The sequence below is a fragment of the Rhopalosiphum maidis genome, chromosome 3, assembly GCF_003676215.2.
Source record: "Rhopalosiphum maidis isolate BTI-1 chromosome 3, ASM367621v3, whole genome shotgun sequence".
In the NCBI taxonomy this organism is placed as follows: Eukaryota; Metazoa; Arthropoda; class Insecta; order Hemiptera; family Aphididae; genus Rhopalosiphum; species Rhopalosiphum maidis.
In genome coordinates, this window is record NC_040879.1 from 3165819 (window position 1) to 3183363 (window position 17545).

The 17545-nt window shown below is 27.9% G+C and overlaps 1 long non-coding RNA gene across 1 annotated transcript; it reads right to left on the minus strand.

Moving 5' to 3' along the window:
- Positions 1-7039: 7039 nt before the first annotated feature.
- LOC113560178 lies at positions 7040-11282 on the minus strand. Its single transcript, XR_003406082.1, has 4 exons — positions 10901-11282; positions 10696-10838; positions 10485-10629; positions 7040-7143 (listed from the first exon to the last, which is right to left on the minus strand). It is a non-coding gene; the product is annotated as an uncharacterized LOC113560178 (long non-coding RNA).
- Positions 11283-17545: the final 6263 nt, after the last annotated feature.

Genomic DNA, 17545 nt, shown 5'->3' on the forward strand with positions numbered 1-17545 from the left:
TATTAAAAATGTATATAATAATATTATAGTTAATACTTTAATAGTGTTACAATAGTTTATTACTTATTATCAGGGCTAGAATTTTCTAGCAATACTTATTTTATTTTTGTAGGTAAGTCATAAACTTGAACATCGAAAGTCAGATAAAAATTTGTTTCACATATTTTCTGATGTCGTATAAGAAAATTTATTTTGCTTATTTAGAGTTTAAAGTGTTTTAAACAATATAACTCCAGTAAAATATACCAACAAATACACGAACGAAAATATGTAATTTGATTTTCATTTAGTAAGTACGTCGTACGTTATCGATTGTTATCAGTTATCACTGATGAATTCGGACAATCTATTATTTATTCAATAAATTTCCAATAATTTGGATTTAAAATTTATATCAGATGCATTATACTGTAATTATCATCGTATTTACGTCCCAGAGCATTATTTTATTTATAATATTTAATTATTATGTAGATGAAAATTCAACATACATATAGTCCGCCACGCGGTACACAATGTTTGTGTACTATATAGTTATTGTTTATAAATTTAATAATCTATTCAAAAATATGAATTCATAGGAGTGTTTTTTTTTTTGAATCGTAGATATAAGCTTTATACATTCTACACATATTTATTGTTGATGTATTTATAGGTTTAAGTTATGTATTTGACTATTTTACATTTAAAATATTGTGTTGGGAAGGAGGACGGTTACAGACGTTACGGTGTCGACTCCTCTAGTTTTTTTCTAGAGTATATTTACAATTCATTAAATTTATTACGATATTATTTTGAAAGCCAATAACCAATCTAAAGCCAAAGTCTGAGAATCCTTAAACTCGGTTATAACCAACTATTAATTAATATTCATTTAAAAAATATCTATCATAATAGGTTAATAGGAATGCTTGTCAATTTCGACAAGTTAATAATAAGTTTCGACTTGTTAATAATATTAGACGAGACACCACTTCGTTAAATCGAGTACAATATTATTTAACGTACATTGAAATACAATTTTAAATATTTAAAAAATGAAATGCTGTTCATTGGTAAGCGAATGACTTGAAAATAGATGGACAAATTCATCTGATTTTTATTTTTAAGTCCGTAATAGTCCAGATAATGTACATTTTTAATTAATTAATTAATTAAATTTTTATTTTAAATAGTAAAATTCGTTATAGACAAGGCGCGTGGCAGTAATACAGTACAGCATTGTGTGCGTGCGTAAAAACGGAAAATCACAAGCTTCGGAAGGATATGACTTTCAAAATAATGATTTGCGCAAATTCGTTTCTGCATCATTGTTTTTAACTCGTTGAAATACCTATGTTTCAAAAATAAAAAAATCGAAAAAACGCGTGGTAACTAAACTGAAATTATGCCTAATTTTCAATTTATCACAAACACTGAATAATTTAATGACTAAGTACCTAAATCATTATAATGAATATTGTATAATGTGATTTTTAAGTATATACAATTCATATATTCTCTAATTCAATACACTCTATTTTGAATTATACTTTATAATATACCGTAAACTGGGGTAACATTGGCCCTTAAAGGCAGTTTTGGCCCAAAAAAATAAAAAGTTTATTAATGACATAACAGATGACCTATCTAACGTATTGTTTTCAAAATTGTATCAAACTATCGGTAGGAGTAATGGCTTCAATATTTAATGACTCGTATATTAACCATCGTACACAACTTCATTTAGTGAAATTGATAAAAATTGTTATCAAAACATCAATAAATTGACTACTTTATCATTATTCAAATAACATTCAACGTTAAAAATCTTCGGCAAGTCAATTTTATGTATAAAATTGATAGAAATAGGACATAGTGGTTTGAATACACTAACTTTGTTAAAATGTTGAATAATGATGCATTATCATTTTGGTCAAACTTTGCCCCTGTATATAACTATACAGTTTTATCATTAGGAGATTACCTACATATATAACCAGTTGACATAATATAATTTACCTACTTTGAGATTGAAGTTTGTTATAATATTATTTAAGTTTTTTGTTTATTATTAGATTGATATTATTTTTTTTTTTTGTTTATAATACTATTGTTTCATAAGGAGGTTACTTAGAAACAAAACAAATTATTATTATTAATTTTACCAATAAACAGTGGTTAATAAAGTTTTTTTGCTATTTTTTTTAACTAATGCATGTTTAATTTTGTTTGTTATATTATCTAATATATACTAGTATAATGTAACATTGTCCCAAATCATAAAATACACGATTCACAGTGAGTTTTTACACAAAGGAGAAAGTTACCCCAAGTACATGCAACAGTAACCCAAAATTTTGGTTTATACAACGTCAAAAATGCAAATGTGATACATAATATTAAATAGTTGATCTATATTTTACTAAAAAAAATTATAAAGTATTGATTTTTACAAAGATTTTCCCAAAATTTACCAGAATATAAAATATAAATAATAAAGTAATAAATTTGTACAGAAATAATTTAATGACCAAATACCCAAATCATTACAATGAATATTCTATAATGTGATTTTTATGTATATACAATTCATATATTCTCTAATTCAATACACTCTATTTTGAATTTCACTTAATAATATAAATAATAATAATAATATCAATTTCATGAATTACTTAAATAAAAAATATAATTTGAATAATTAAAAAATTATATCATTGAAATACTCATTATATTCAATTTCTTACTTACATAAGTTAATAATGAAGTTGATAAATTAATGGTATATAATTAAATAAATAATTAAACTGGACCTCAATAAATAAATAAAAAAAAAATTTATTACAACAAATTTGTTGAATGTTCTTAATATTTAAATATAAAAAAATAATAAAAATATATGCTTAGGTAAATAATAAATAATAATGTGTTGAGAACACATAAATGAAAAATCATACAAATTATGAGTTACAAATTTACAATAGCCTAAACTCTAAAGAAGCAAAAAATAAAATTAATAAAATATTAAAATAAAAATGTGTAAAGATCACACAAATTATTAATCATATAAATTATTCAAGATAAACTAGCCTAAATGAGCATATAAATATAATACATTTCTATGAAAGAGCACAAACATAACAATACAATGTAATAAAAATGATTTAAGAGATATTATTTTATACAAATAGGTCTGTCAAAAAAAAAAAATTATAAAATAAAACATGAACAAAACACATTAATAGTAATTGCTAAATCATAAAAAAAACATATTGAAGTAAAAAACATAAACATCATATATTCATTAAAATTAGCAAAAATAAGAAAATAAAAACAATGAATTTCAAATTATAATATGAAAAATAATTGTATGAAGATAAATGAATAACAAATATTATAAGGTATGCGAAAACCACCAAAAACAAATCCATATTCGTATACATGTTTATATGATAATACAAATTTGATTTTCTTTTCATTTGTAACTGAAGTAAAATTCATATCTTCTTCTTTTTTTCTAAAGATTAAGCATTATCATAGTGAAAAAATAGACTTCAACTATTCTATCTTTAATGCTAGAGTCTTCGTAAGTGAATACCCGTTGCATCCGGATATTCCTATGAATGGTCTTCCTCGGTCTTTCACTTCCTTCACGTCCATTGATTCTTCCTTGAATGGAAATTCGTTGGAAGAATTATTGGATTTTTTACCTAATGAAAGATCATTATTCCATTTCATCATCGCCATCATCACAATACCTAATTGATCTGATACAATATTTTCTAGTTGATTTTATATTTATATAGTCCTATTATCCGGTTTTGTTTATATCAAAAGGTTCTTGTAGCAACTCTCCTATTGAAACTGTAGTTTGTGTCTGAAGTATTGGATCAGGTTGGGTACCTGATTCGTGTTTATGAATAATTAGATTTTTTTCTCTAATAGCGGTTTTAGAGTATGGTTATGGCGGGCAGCTGCCCATACCAAAATTTCTAATGCCGCTTATTTTCATACTTTAATTTTTATACAATAATAAAATGTTTTATTATTTGACATAACCTAATGCAGTTTTTCCATATATACTTTTAATTATTATTATAGCTATTTTATCAATGTAAATCATATAACCTGAGTGGGTTTAGCTTGGTCTAAATGCATTGATTGATATTGAGTTTTTTGGTTAAAGCCAATTGCGCTAGTTTGTCTTCGTTTATGTCAAAAGCTCTCAATAGAGCTTTGAAGTCACAACATCAGAAACTATTCAGCATTTTGATACAATGATCTTCAGTAATATTCAGTCACTTAAAAAAAAAAAAAAAAAAAAAAAACAATAAAGGTAATTAAAACATTGTATTTTTATAAATTTATAATTTTAATAATTACATAATAAAAAAAAAAATATTATTAATGATAATTATAATTATCTATATAAATATATGTTACAAGCAAAGTATACAATTTGGACGTTTTATACAATGCCCGGACATAATATAAAATGGTCTTTGTATATTGATCAATATGTATAGATAATATAATATTCAATAGTACAGTATTGTCAAAATATCAGGACCAGATTAAGCACTGACTATTATTTGTATATTTGGATTAGTTAGTGTTTTTTTTTGGTTTTCTTACAATGGGACAGTCAACATATTGTAACGATCAAAACGATTTATGATTACCGGGGACGGTTATGTGTCTTTAAATCAATTTTTTAACTATACTATAAATTAATATATTACCTTTCCGATTGTATTGTATTGAAATTGTTGTTTGAAGAATGTAACGGTGACTAGGAATCCATAATAAAACAATTTTTTACTTATTTAATTGTTCAATTTCACTATGGTTGAATTGATTTTGGAAGCTTTGTGCTTAGTCAGTTGTTGATGATCAGCTAATGTACCTTGTCTTGGTTTAAGATAAATATATTGATTATAGTAGTGCAAATGATGTTGTATGAATTCTCAGTCCTTCGCAGTCATTGAGTGTTGAGTAAGTTACTTTTAAAAAGTTACTGATAATACTGGCAGTCATATACATGAATTATTTTGTCTTAAATCTATAATAATATGTTAAAATACATGCTTTTCCTAGATTATTTACTTATTTTGATAAAACAGATTAATAAGGTTCATTTATCTTAAAATTATATATTAGTTATACAAATAACTTTAAAAAAATACATTATATCTAATATTTTTTATACATATTATATTATATAAAGGAGGTTTATACAATATAAGTATGAAATTGGTAACAGTTATGATTATTAAATATACAACATGGTTCATATGAAATATAAGTATTAGAAATTATAATTCCAAATGTATAAATGAACAATACAAAAACATGCAGGGTTCTAGGACTATAGTTTCGTATGGGTAACATTAGATTTATGATTAGGATTTAACGGCAAATAATATTATTTTATTATTGTATACAAATTACATTATTAAAATAAGCAGTATCAGAAATATGAGTATGGGTAGCTGGCTAACCTGCTCACTCTCCAGAATAAAAAGGTCTTTTTATTCTAAAACCCAAGCTGGGTACCGATCCAATACCTCAGACGCAAACTATAGTTTCAACAGGAGAGTTGCTATAACTTTTTGATATAAACAAAACCGAATAGGATATCAACCAGAGAGTATTTTAGTATCATCTCAATGGCCCACAAACCATTTATTGTGATGATGTCGATGACGACGTAGAATAATGATCTTTCACTGGGTAAAAATTCAATAATTCTTTCAACAAATTTTCATCCAAAGAAGAATTAATGGACGTGAAGGAAGTAGAAGACAGAGGAAGACCATTCATAGGAATAGCCGGATGCAACGGGTATTACCTTATGAAGACTCTAGCATTAAAGATAGAAAAATGGAAATCTATTTTTTCGCTATGACAAGGCTTAACCCTTAGAAAAGAAGAAGATATGTATTATATTTCAGTTACGAATGAAAAGAAAATCGAATTTTATCTGTCATATGAACATGTATTTGAATATACGAATATGGATTTGTCCGTTACATGTTGTAGGTTTTCCTTGACGTGTCCATTGAGTAAAATGAAAATGGTCGCACTGGCGAAATATACCTAGCCATTGTGATCAGCTACAATGTTTTGATAATTATACATTTCTTAAAACGAATGACAAAAATAGGCAGAAGTGCCCAAACTGTTAGCAAGATTGTTTTTTCGAAGACATACAAATACAAAATAATTTTCTTGATATTGTGAATAATCCAATAAAGTGACTACAGATATAGAGTTTATCAAAGGGTACATGGAAAATAATGAGGTTATATTATGTTTGGATGATTAAATATCCATTATTTCATTGGGAGAAGCAAAAGAACAAAAATCAGTAATAGTTAGACAGCTCATGTTATATAATATTTAAATCCAAATACTATTTTAAAAGAATATTAACAAATATTAACATATTAATGCATAATGGTATTGCAAAACAGTTAAATATAAATGTGCTTAACACAATATTTTCATTATATTTGTTCAATGATGTTAATAGTGCAAAACATATGTTGTAATACAATATCATCGTCATCAACATTTTGATACTTTGATATCAATATTTACCACTTAGGAAAATATGTTTTTGTAAAATCAACTATTATTTGAAATTAAATAATTTTTAATTCAGGGTTTTTCATAATTTGTTCAGGCATTCAATAGTCTTGAGCAGATATACATTTTGATTGTGACACCTTCATTGAAACAGCCATAATCACCTAGAAAAATTCCTATGTTTTAATCATGATTTTAATACAATATCATAAGAAAAAAAAAAATTCATTTTACAAACCTAATTTAAGATATTTTTTGAAATAAGGAAAATAAAAACTTCATGGCTATCTGGTATTACTGTTTCAATCTATTCTTAAGTAAAGTTTGATGGAAAATTAAAACCTTTAATTTGTACGCAAACCTAAAAAAAACACATTTTAAAGTATAATCATATAACTGAAGTTTTCTAAATAATAAGTGTCCACCAACTGTTTCAATTTTGTTTAATTTAAATAATACCTGAAATAAAATAATTAGTTGATTATAGTTGACTTCTTTCCCTTCAGCTAATTTTAAGAATAATTCTTTGTCACAAAAATTAGACCAATTAAAATGAACAACAGATTTAATCTGAAACAAAAAAATAAATATATGAATAATAAAAACTACATGTTAGTTCTAAAACAATTTTGATAAATTGCCGCTGGTAAAATAAAATTAATAGAGACTTAAAAATGTTAATTTCATTTATATATATTTATAATTAACTGTAAATTTTATTAGACGTTTCACAACTATTTCAAAACAATTATAACTCCCCAACACAAGCTATGCTTATAGGGGAGTTGCACATCCTTTATTATATATATGTTATTTGTGTTTTGTTTGTTAAATTTCCAAATAAATATTATTATTATTATTATTATTATTATTATATATAATATATATTTAAAGTATTTTACAATAAGCCTAATTGCTACGGATAAAGAGTTTTTTATACCAATTTATTTAAAAAATATAGAAATACTAATATTTATATTTACTTTGTAACATGTAGTATAGTTGTGAGCAACATGACTAATATTATTTTTAAATTTATAAATGAATAACTTTTTTTTTATATATATAATATAAATTCTTAATACTAGGAAAACTTAATGAGTGAAAAATAAATTCATCATTTATAATCATAGGTATTATAAAAATAATTTTTATAACATTTATTAAAGTACTTTTTAAAAAACAATACTATAATACTAATTACAGATTGGACTAAAGATAAGTATATCATTTGATTTAAATAACCTTAAAACATAGTGCTTGAGGAATTATTTAGTTTTATTACCTGCATTCTACTAGTTAAATAAATTTACTTCATAATCAAATAAAATATAAAGTATTTTTAATAATAAATTATGATTTACTGAATCAAATGCTTCTTTTATGTTTAAAAATATCCTAAAACTTTTGAGTCACAGTCTAAGTAATCATGGATGAATTAGTTAATCAAGTATAAGTATAGTGAATTTGCTATTTAAAAATTCAAATTGGTTATTTGAAAATATTTATTATTTAGTATTTGCATTATTCTATTTTAGAAATGAAAAAATTTAGTACTATTCAACAATAATTACTACCTACTACAATATAGGATTATTTGATTTATATATTGGGTGAATTTTACATTTTTTTTAAAAATAGAACGAACAAGCCTAAGGAATTTTCCAAGTTGGAAAGGTAAACTAAAAGAACAGATATAGATTTTACAACTTTCAATAAAATATAATTTGTTAACTCTATTCAAAATAGGAGGAGTGATCTTTAATTTTATATATATAAGATTCTATTTTAATACTAAATATTTGTTTTAAACTGAATAAAAACTGAATCTGTTATCTCACAGTTGTTATTACTATACTTAAAAGATTTGTGATTAAAACCAGTTGATTTAATTTTTACTTTTTTCTTTATTTACAGGGAAAAACCCCATTTTACATAATATAAATATAATATTTGGTTTCACAAATTTTTTAATTGACAAACAAATAATTACAATATAATATGATTAATAAAAATAAAATTAGTTTAGATAATAAAACCTTCGTTAATAGAATATTTATTAAATGTATTACAAATAGTTTCATTGTTTTTATTTTCAGAATTATAATACTTAATTAATGACTTATGTATTCCGTTTTCTACCAATGGCTTTTTTAATAAATTTTCTAAAGTTGTTTTGTATCTTTACCAGATTTAATTAATTTACCTTAATAATACAATATTTTAACACTTTATTAATCAATTCAATAAATGTCTGTAAAAATTATATTATATTTATATTAATGTCCAAATGAATTGTTTAAAAAAAATTAAAAAGAGCTATTAAAAAATATAGTAATAACGATAAGTTATAAGTCATACATCATTATTTATTTAATTTTAAATAATATCATATATATTTAATTTTATTTAATTATGGATTTTAATTTAAGGCTAATATGAAAATGAAATTAGTAGATTCTCAAGTAAAATTAAAAATAGATAGTTTTTTTTACTTTATTTTAATTGAATTTTAAACATATATAAATATAAACTCATAAATAAAGAATAATATTTTATGGAATCAACCGGTTAATAGAATCAAAACAATCTGAACCAATGTGATCACATTATGCGGAACTCACTGTAGTATTATATAACATATTATATTGATAAAGACTGTAAATACTGATTATTAGAATACTATAGTCAATAATACCTATAAGGTATCATGTTATAAATGTTTAATTATATAATGTATAATAATATTCACTAGTCAGGGTTTAATTTAATTTATATTGTACATAACATCTGAAAAACTATAACAGTATATTATAACGTCTTGATTCCTTTGAAAAATACTAATTTTTCAAAAGTGACATCTGAAGCTGGTATTAAATTAAACAAATAATTTTTTTTTGTTGGATACTTTCAAGTCAGCTTTTTAATGGTTTTACCAGTTGCATATGGTTAATGGGTTGAAAAATAATTTACAAATAATACACATATTAGAAACAGTCATAGTGGGTAGATAGGTAAGTGAAAATAATCGTAAAAAATTAATTTTTTATAGTATCACATTAATGTTTACGATACAAGATACTCATTACTATATATAATTGTATCTAAGATATGTATCTTAGTACTGCATAACACTGGTTATTGGCTTATTCTTTTTTAAGCTAATATAATTTGTACCATAAACAAATCTAGAAATTCATAGCAGGGTGTGCCTTTACCTCAAAAAAGCCCTCTGTACTTCAAAATACCTCTCAGTTATCATTCATTTAAGAGGTGTTTCCCATTTGAAATAACAATATTAATAATATTAAGATTAATTTTTATTAGTTTAGAAGCCTATTTTTTATGCTGTAAAATATATATGTTATATTTAAAAATTATTCAATTTAATAAACTACAACTATTGCAAAGTTCAATATATGTTACTCAATTACTATTGGACACACTTATAACCAACAATTAAATTGTTAATCAATTATGTTTAAAATTCTTGGAAGTTTAATATAACATCTTAATCTTATTATCATTAATAACAAAGAATTGTATTACATATATAATATAACTGGAAGTAATCAACATTTATTTTTTATAGGTACAATTGCTATAATGCTTATAACGATAATATTTATTGATTGTATTTGTACCCATAAAAATGTATTAAGCTAAAAGATAAATTGTTTAATGTTTTACTCAATAGTCAATACCATTGTACCTGAAATGAGTATTATAGGCACAGATTTATAGGAGTCGCAGAGTGTGCACCGGCACATTCGGCACATCCTTTAGATTTGCCTATGATTTGTACTATTGTTTTATTATAAGGTATTATACTGACCTACATTTATTATGTGCTGAATATAATGCAGAACTACTATAATTAAGTACTATAAACAAAAATGTGTTAAATATACTTGTTGAGTTGTTCCAAATTCTTCAATTTTCTCATTGGTTATATCGTAATTATCGTATAAACGAAATCGAGTTATTTCACATCCTTCATCAACTGGATTCTTGTTAGAATAATAGTGGTACTTCTCACCGGCACCTGAGACCTATCTATAACGAAAATTTACATTTTTATTTTTGACAAAATAAAATTATATGTATAAAATCATTTTTGACCTTCCATAAGACATCTAAACTTATTTTTGGTAGTACTGTTTTAACACATATTGCAGTGTACTTTCATTTATTGTATGGCATATTTCAATTAATGATAGGTCGTAAAGTGACGTATTTCTGAGATTTAAAGTACTCATGATGAACTAGAAATAAAAATATCTCAACAAAACTACAATAAAAACATAATATGTTGGCATCTACTTACTTTCTTAGTTCGTGTAGTTTAGATTACCGACAATGAAATAAATTAATATTATTTTGCCAGTACCTACTTAGTCCAGCAGTTTGATGTCGAATGAAAATCGAATTGTGTGATAGGTTTATGTGTGACTTCCAGTATATCAAATCTTGGGAGGTTTTGCGAAAAAGAAGTGAACGATGTCGGCGGTCGAACACGTCGTTCAAGTATCGCTGCACAACAACTCAATACTAACATGGTGTTTCTCCGTCTATTGGATTTCATCTATTCACTACTTTTTATCGATATTTCCATACCGTTGCTCGGCGTAACGGTAGGCCCGTTTCACACGGACGCGTATCATACGCGACGTATCGTACGCGCGCGTTTTTAGCTTACATCGATTGGAGTTCATACGCGCCATACCGGCGAGGGGACGCGTCATCGTCGGAGTGGCGCGTATGTATTTAACCAATGTAACCGAAAATGCGCGCGTTATACCTACGCCGACTCATTTAACTATTGATCTGCGCCTGCGCATGGATTCGAATTATTTTTCAAGTCATGTCTCTGATATCGTAATATTTATATTTAATAATGTTTGATAATACTTTGATAATATGACAATATAATATAATGAATTATATAATATCGTTAAAATAATAAAAGTAACTATTACTGTTGTTACATATTATCTAAACGACGAATTGTTTTAACAATAAACTTGAAAAACCTAATCAGAACAATATTACAAATATATACCTATATTATTACTTCGAACTATGTGTTGAGCTTAATGCTTTAATTATACACAGCATGTTAAAGAATGTGGAGTTTTTATTATTTGCTGGAAGTTGAGTGGGATCTAATGATTTATGTTTCTTTTATCTACTTGAACTTATTTTATTTGTGTAACTGTGTTCTGGTACTCGTCTCCAAATCGGTGTTCTTCCTGCTGTAGTAACCAGTCGCTCTCACCGTTGGTGTTACTGACACGTTTCTTTTACGACGAGTGCACGTTCGTTTGTTACGTGGTTAGGAAGATGGATTGGATAGGCGTAATAATTAGTTACACACAGATTATAATTTACGTTAACTGTTTATTGATTAATAAAATAACTTAGTATTATTTACTAAAATAAGAATTGTTTCGACAGAATGGTTTTAATATTCTACCGGAGAGTAGTGTTTGTGAAACGTTTCCCTAGAGGCTTTTGGTAAGCATGGGTGAAACGTGTGTGTACAAAGTTACTTGAAACTGCTCTGAATACAACTCAGAAAGGCCTCCTATTTATATGGAGACATGCCGTGATTAGGAAAGGATGATATGCCGTCATAGACGGTATAAATGAGTTGATCCAGTGAAAACCTAATTGGATACCTAGAGTAGTGGCCTATTCCGGTGGCGTGATGTTGTTGTAGTTGGACTTTGTATTAGTAGGCTTTCCGTAAATGCGTAGGTTTACTACATTCCTCCCCTCTTAGAATGATACTCCGTATCATAACCGCGGGTACATGGAATATGCCGTGTCCGAATGCTTAGTCAAAACTTGAATAGTGTCATCACTTTACTGGTGGTGACTGACAAAGACGGTAGTTTGCTCTTCTTTAGTTTCCTCTTCTACAGGTTCTTCCGACTGTCCTGTGGTTATTTTCCCCTCTGGTTCGATTGATTGATTTTGCTCTTCCGGCTGCTGTAATTTATTTATGTAATTTAGGGCGAAAAGGATAAAGCTGACAATTACTATTGCACTTGTTACATATAGTAAATAGTCGTGTTTCTCTTTGCTATTTTTTATTTCTTCCGTCGTGGATTCTTTTGCGACTATTTCTTTTAGTTTTGCTGTTGACTTGGCCACTAGATTTAAATCTGACATTTGATTCGTTCGTACATGTTTATTTTTCAGCACACTTGTTGATAAATCAACATCTAATTTTTCTGATTCTGGGGTTCTTGAATTTGGTATGAAATCTATATATTCTTTTTCATTTTCCATTTTATGTGGAATTAATATGTCTCGTGTGGCGTATGCTTTGCATGTTTCGTTGAGTGATAAGATTCCTACTCCTTCTAAATAATGATTTTCACTTCTTTTGTCGTGATCGCACGTTATGAACATTGTTTCACCTGGTGTGGCATATATCCATTCATTTTTATATTTTAGTTTTTGGAATAGATTTGTTTGTAAGTTGACATGCATGATTTCGCAACTTTCTGGTACTTCCTTCGGATCTTGTAGTAGCAGTACCTCGCAAATTGGGCGAACACTCCTAGGATGTAAAGGATAGATCTCAGGACAAATGAGGAAATCAGTGGCATGTTTACATAAACTTTCGTCAATTTCGTCATATGTTGAATACAATTCGTTTGCCCTACTTATGGTTAAATACTTATAATTAGGTTTTACATATAAACAATTTTTATTATTACAAACAGGAATCGATATTAATTTATACAATGTAAGTTCCTGTTGATATATTAAGGGTATTTGTAAATTAAACACGATTTTATCATTTGAAAAGTATATTGCTATGTCTGAAAGTGATATTAATTCTTGTACATTGCTTTCATAAAGCTCTATTGGTAAATCTGTACCACTAGGTAACCCTAATTTAATATTTGCAAATTGTTTAAGTAACTCTTTGGGTTTTAGGATGGAGGGGTGTACTAGTCCTATCTTTGCAGCTTGTATGACGTCGAACAATATATCGGTTGCGGATAGATGTAATTGTAACATGAGACTCACTTGAATCAAGTGATTTGTCAGATAATGTTTTACATTGCTTTCCGTCGCCATACTGTTAATATCTGCTTTAAGTAGTGCAAGTGATTTCAACATAATTATTTTTCCCTCCTCCTGTTTAAGTTCAATGACTTTTAACTGTTGATTAATGCTATTCATTTCAGTGATATTACTGCTTTGTAAGGTTTCAATGTTTTTATTAGATTTGAACACACAGTATCTATCGCACAGGCCGTACAATATTTGTGCTGCTGTGGTTAGTGTTTTAAAAGATATAGCCCTTTTTGTAAATTTAGAATGACCTATGGATTCTAACATGATCTCTTTCTTTCTCTCGGCTTCCTATTCTAACATTTTAATCATCTCGTTAATAGTATCATAATTATACGTGATATTTTTCTCTTTAACATACATACATAATTGCTCAGTAATCTCTCTAAATTGTTTTATGGCTTCTACTCTTCTTTTGTAACCTGACATATCATAAAACGCTATTATTGTCCATTCGTTTGTCATTACTTTTAACGGACCTTGGTTCTTGAAGTAGAGCCCTGCTTGCGTAGTTATTTTTTCGTCTGCATATCTGCTGACTGCAATCACTGAACATATACTCACTAGCACGTATATTACTCTGAAAATTTTTATTAATTTATTTGTGTGTTCAGATAAGGAATTGATCACTAATGATTTCTTATAATATAATTATTTAATTTTTATTTGTTATTTTATTTATTTATTTTTTTTTTTTTTACGTAATTGGTTATGTCTATCTTTTAACTTGACCTCTGGACAACAATGTCATCTAGATACGCCGTACATAATTCCTCCAAGCCCATTAAAATTGATTTCATGGCTCGCGTAAATGTTGCCGGTGCGGAACTAAGTCCTAGTGGTAAACGTAAAAATTCGTAATGACCGGATTTCGTGGAAAAGGCGGTTTTATGGGTGCCCCCCTTATCTATCATTAATTGGTGATAACCGCTCGCGAGGTCTAACGTGGAAAAGTATTTAGATGAGCCTAAAGATTCTAATATTTCTAGAATATTGGGTAATCCGTAATCCTCATTATCAGTGACCTCGTTTAGTTTACGAAAGTCTACGCATACTCGTATTTTTTGATTTCCTTCCGAATCTTTTTTTTCTTTACTACCACAAGCGGAAAATTAAATTATGAAACCGAATCGCGTATTATGTTTGCTTCCTTCATCTCTTTTACTTGTTTCTCGATTTCATTCTGATATGCATGCGGTAACCTATAAGGACGTATGTTAATCGGTTTAACACATCGAGGTGTATTTATTTTATGAGGTACTATGTCAGTAGCGCTTAATCGGTCACCTTCAAAGAAAAACAAATCCGAAAACTTACTGCATAGGTCTATAATATTATCGCGTTCTTCTTTATTAAAATGCTCAGTGTTGATAGTTTCTTTTATTTTTTTTATTTTATTAATTGATTGATTCTCCTCATTCGTAATAAAAACGCTATCAGTGTACGGTTCCCATTTTAGATTACTTGTAGTTAATTGCTCAATTATAAATGGTTGTTCCGATATATTTATTACGTTACTAATCACTTTATCGCCTTTGACCGGGCTAATACTATTAGCTATTATAACGTCTTCATTTATTTCATATTTTTTTATCGTAATCAACTCGTGCCCGATTTTTTCATCGGCTCTTATTTGTAACACGCAGTTACTTCTCGGCGGAATAATTAACTCGTTATTATTTGTTTTTTTCTGGTATTATTACCACTTCTTTATCCCAATCTAATATAACTTTATGCATTTTTAGAAATGATATGCCTATTATACCTGCTTCGGGTATTGGGAAATTGTCTTGCACGATATCGAACTTAACCACGAAAGGCTGTTCTTTAATATAAACCGGAATTACTACCAACCCTACTGTCTCTACTGGACTTGCATGTATTCCTTTAATATTTTTTTTATCTTTTTCATTAACAATTATTTGACCTTTTAATGTAGATATTTTTATTATGTTCATTTCAAAACCACTGTCAATTAAAAATTTATTTTCATTTCTTCGGAATTTATCGGAAAAACACGTTCTGTGTTCGTGAACTATGGGTGTTATAATTCGTATATTATTACTACCTGATTGTATTTCCTCAATAGATTTATTTTCATTTGTTCCATTATTTGTTCCCTTTAATCTTTTTTTCTCCTTTAGCTTTTGACACTCGCTAATATTATGATTAGGTTTTTTACAGTATTTGCAAAATTTGCTAGAGTATTCTCTCTTAATCTCTGTACTTGTACCTTGACCGCTGTTTGGATTCCTAAAAGTTGGTAATCTATGCTCGCTTGTTCTACACTCGTTCGCATAATGGCCTAATCTCTCGCAATGGTGGCATTTTATCGTACTTTTATCCTTAAATTTCTTTTTGTCCAATGTATTAATTTGGGACTTTTTATACCCGTGCATACTACTAAAGTACTCGGTTGTTTTCTCTTCTTCCATTGCGTTCAAAACTGCTTCCTCGAATACTTTAATGTTACGCGCTTTTAATATTATACCTATGGATTGCGGAATACCCGCTACAAAGACGCTTAGGGCGTGCGCTTGCACCGTTTGTGATATAATATTAGCTTTATCGATCGTTAACGCGCGTGTTAATTCGTGTGCAGTTTTTTTGATTCTAATGGAAAATTCTTTAACCGATTCCTTTGTATTTTGTCTCATTTGACTCAGTTGTACCTGTAAGTACGACACTGAATGTGCTGAACCGAAAATGGTTCTAAATAATTTTTTTAAATCCTCCCAAGTGGAGATTTCTTTATATCTTACTGCCTCAAAAGCATTATTTTTTAATTGAGCCAAAATGGCTTCTAAAATATTTGGTTTTAAACTATCGGGGATATTTTTAAAAATGAATTCGCATTTAATCTCAAAAGATGCTAAATCGGTTTCTGTTCCTCCCGAGAAAGAAGGTACTAACTTGAGTGCCCCCTCAAAACCTAATTTTTCTGTGTTTACCATTTTTATTTTTAGAGTTTCTGGGTTATAAGCTACAACTTGCCTATTTGCATTTATACTTTCCGACATACAAAATATTATTCAAATGACTTACATAGATTGCATGTTTGAGTTTGAACGTTTTTTCCCTTTTTGAATGGTAATGCGTCCTTCCTTGAATTTGTCTGCGTGCCTGAATGCTCCCCAGGAAACTTCCTCTGTCGTGAACAGTGAACGTGGTCTCTTCGGTGGGTCTCAAACTACTTTTTTTGAGCAAGCCAAAAATTTTCGTTTGATGAAGTATGACCCCACACCCGACACCAAGTTTTATGTAGTAACCAGTCGCTCTCACCGTTGGTGTTACTGACACGTTTCTTTTACGACGAGTGCACGTTCGTTTGTTACGTGGTTAGGAAGATGGATTGGATAGACGTAATAATTAGTTACACACAGATTATAATTTACGTTAACTGTTTATTGATTAATAAAATAACTTAGTATTATTTACTAAAATAAGAATTGTTTCGACAGAATGGTTTTAATATTCTACCGGAGAGTAGTGTTTGTGAAACGTTTCCCTAGAGGCTTTTGGTAAGCATGGGTGAAACGTGTGTGTACAAAGTTACTTGAAACTGCTCTGAACACAACTCAGAAAGGCCTCCTATTTATATGGAGACATGCCGTGATTAGGAAAGGATGATATGCCGTCATAGACGGTATAAATGAGCTGATCCAGTGAAAACCTAATTGGATATCTAGAGTAGTGGCCTATTCCGGTGGCGTGATGTTGTTGTAGTTGGACTTTGTATTAGTAGGCTTTCCGTAAACGCGTAGGTTTACTACACTCCTGTCAAATTGTTTCTTCCTCCAATTTGTGTTGTCCGTCTAGCTCTTGCAGTGGGCTGAGTTCAAATTATTTTATTACTTATTAATTTAGAATTTTTCAA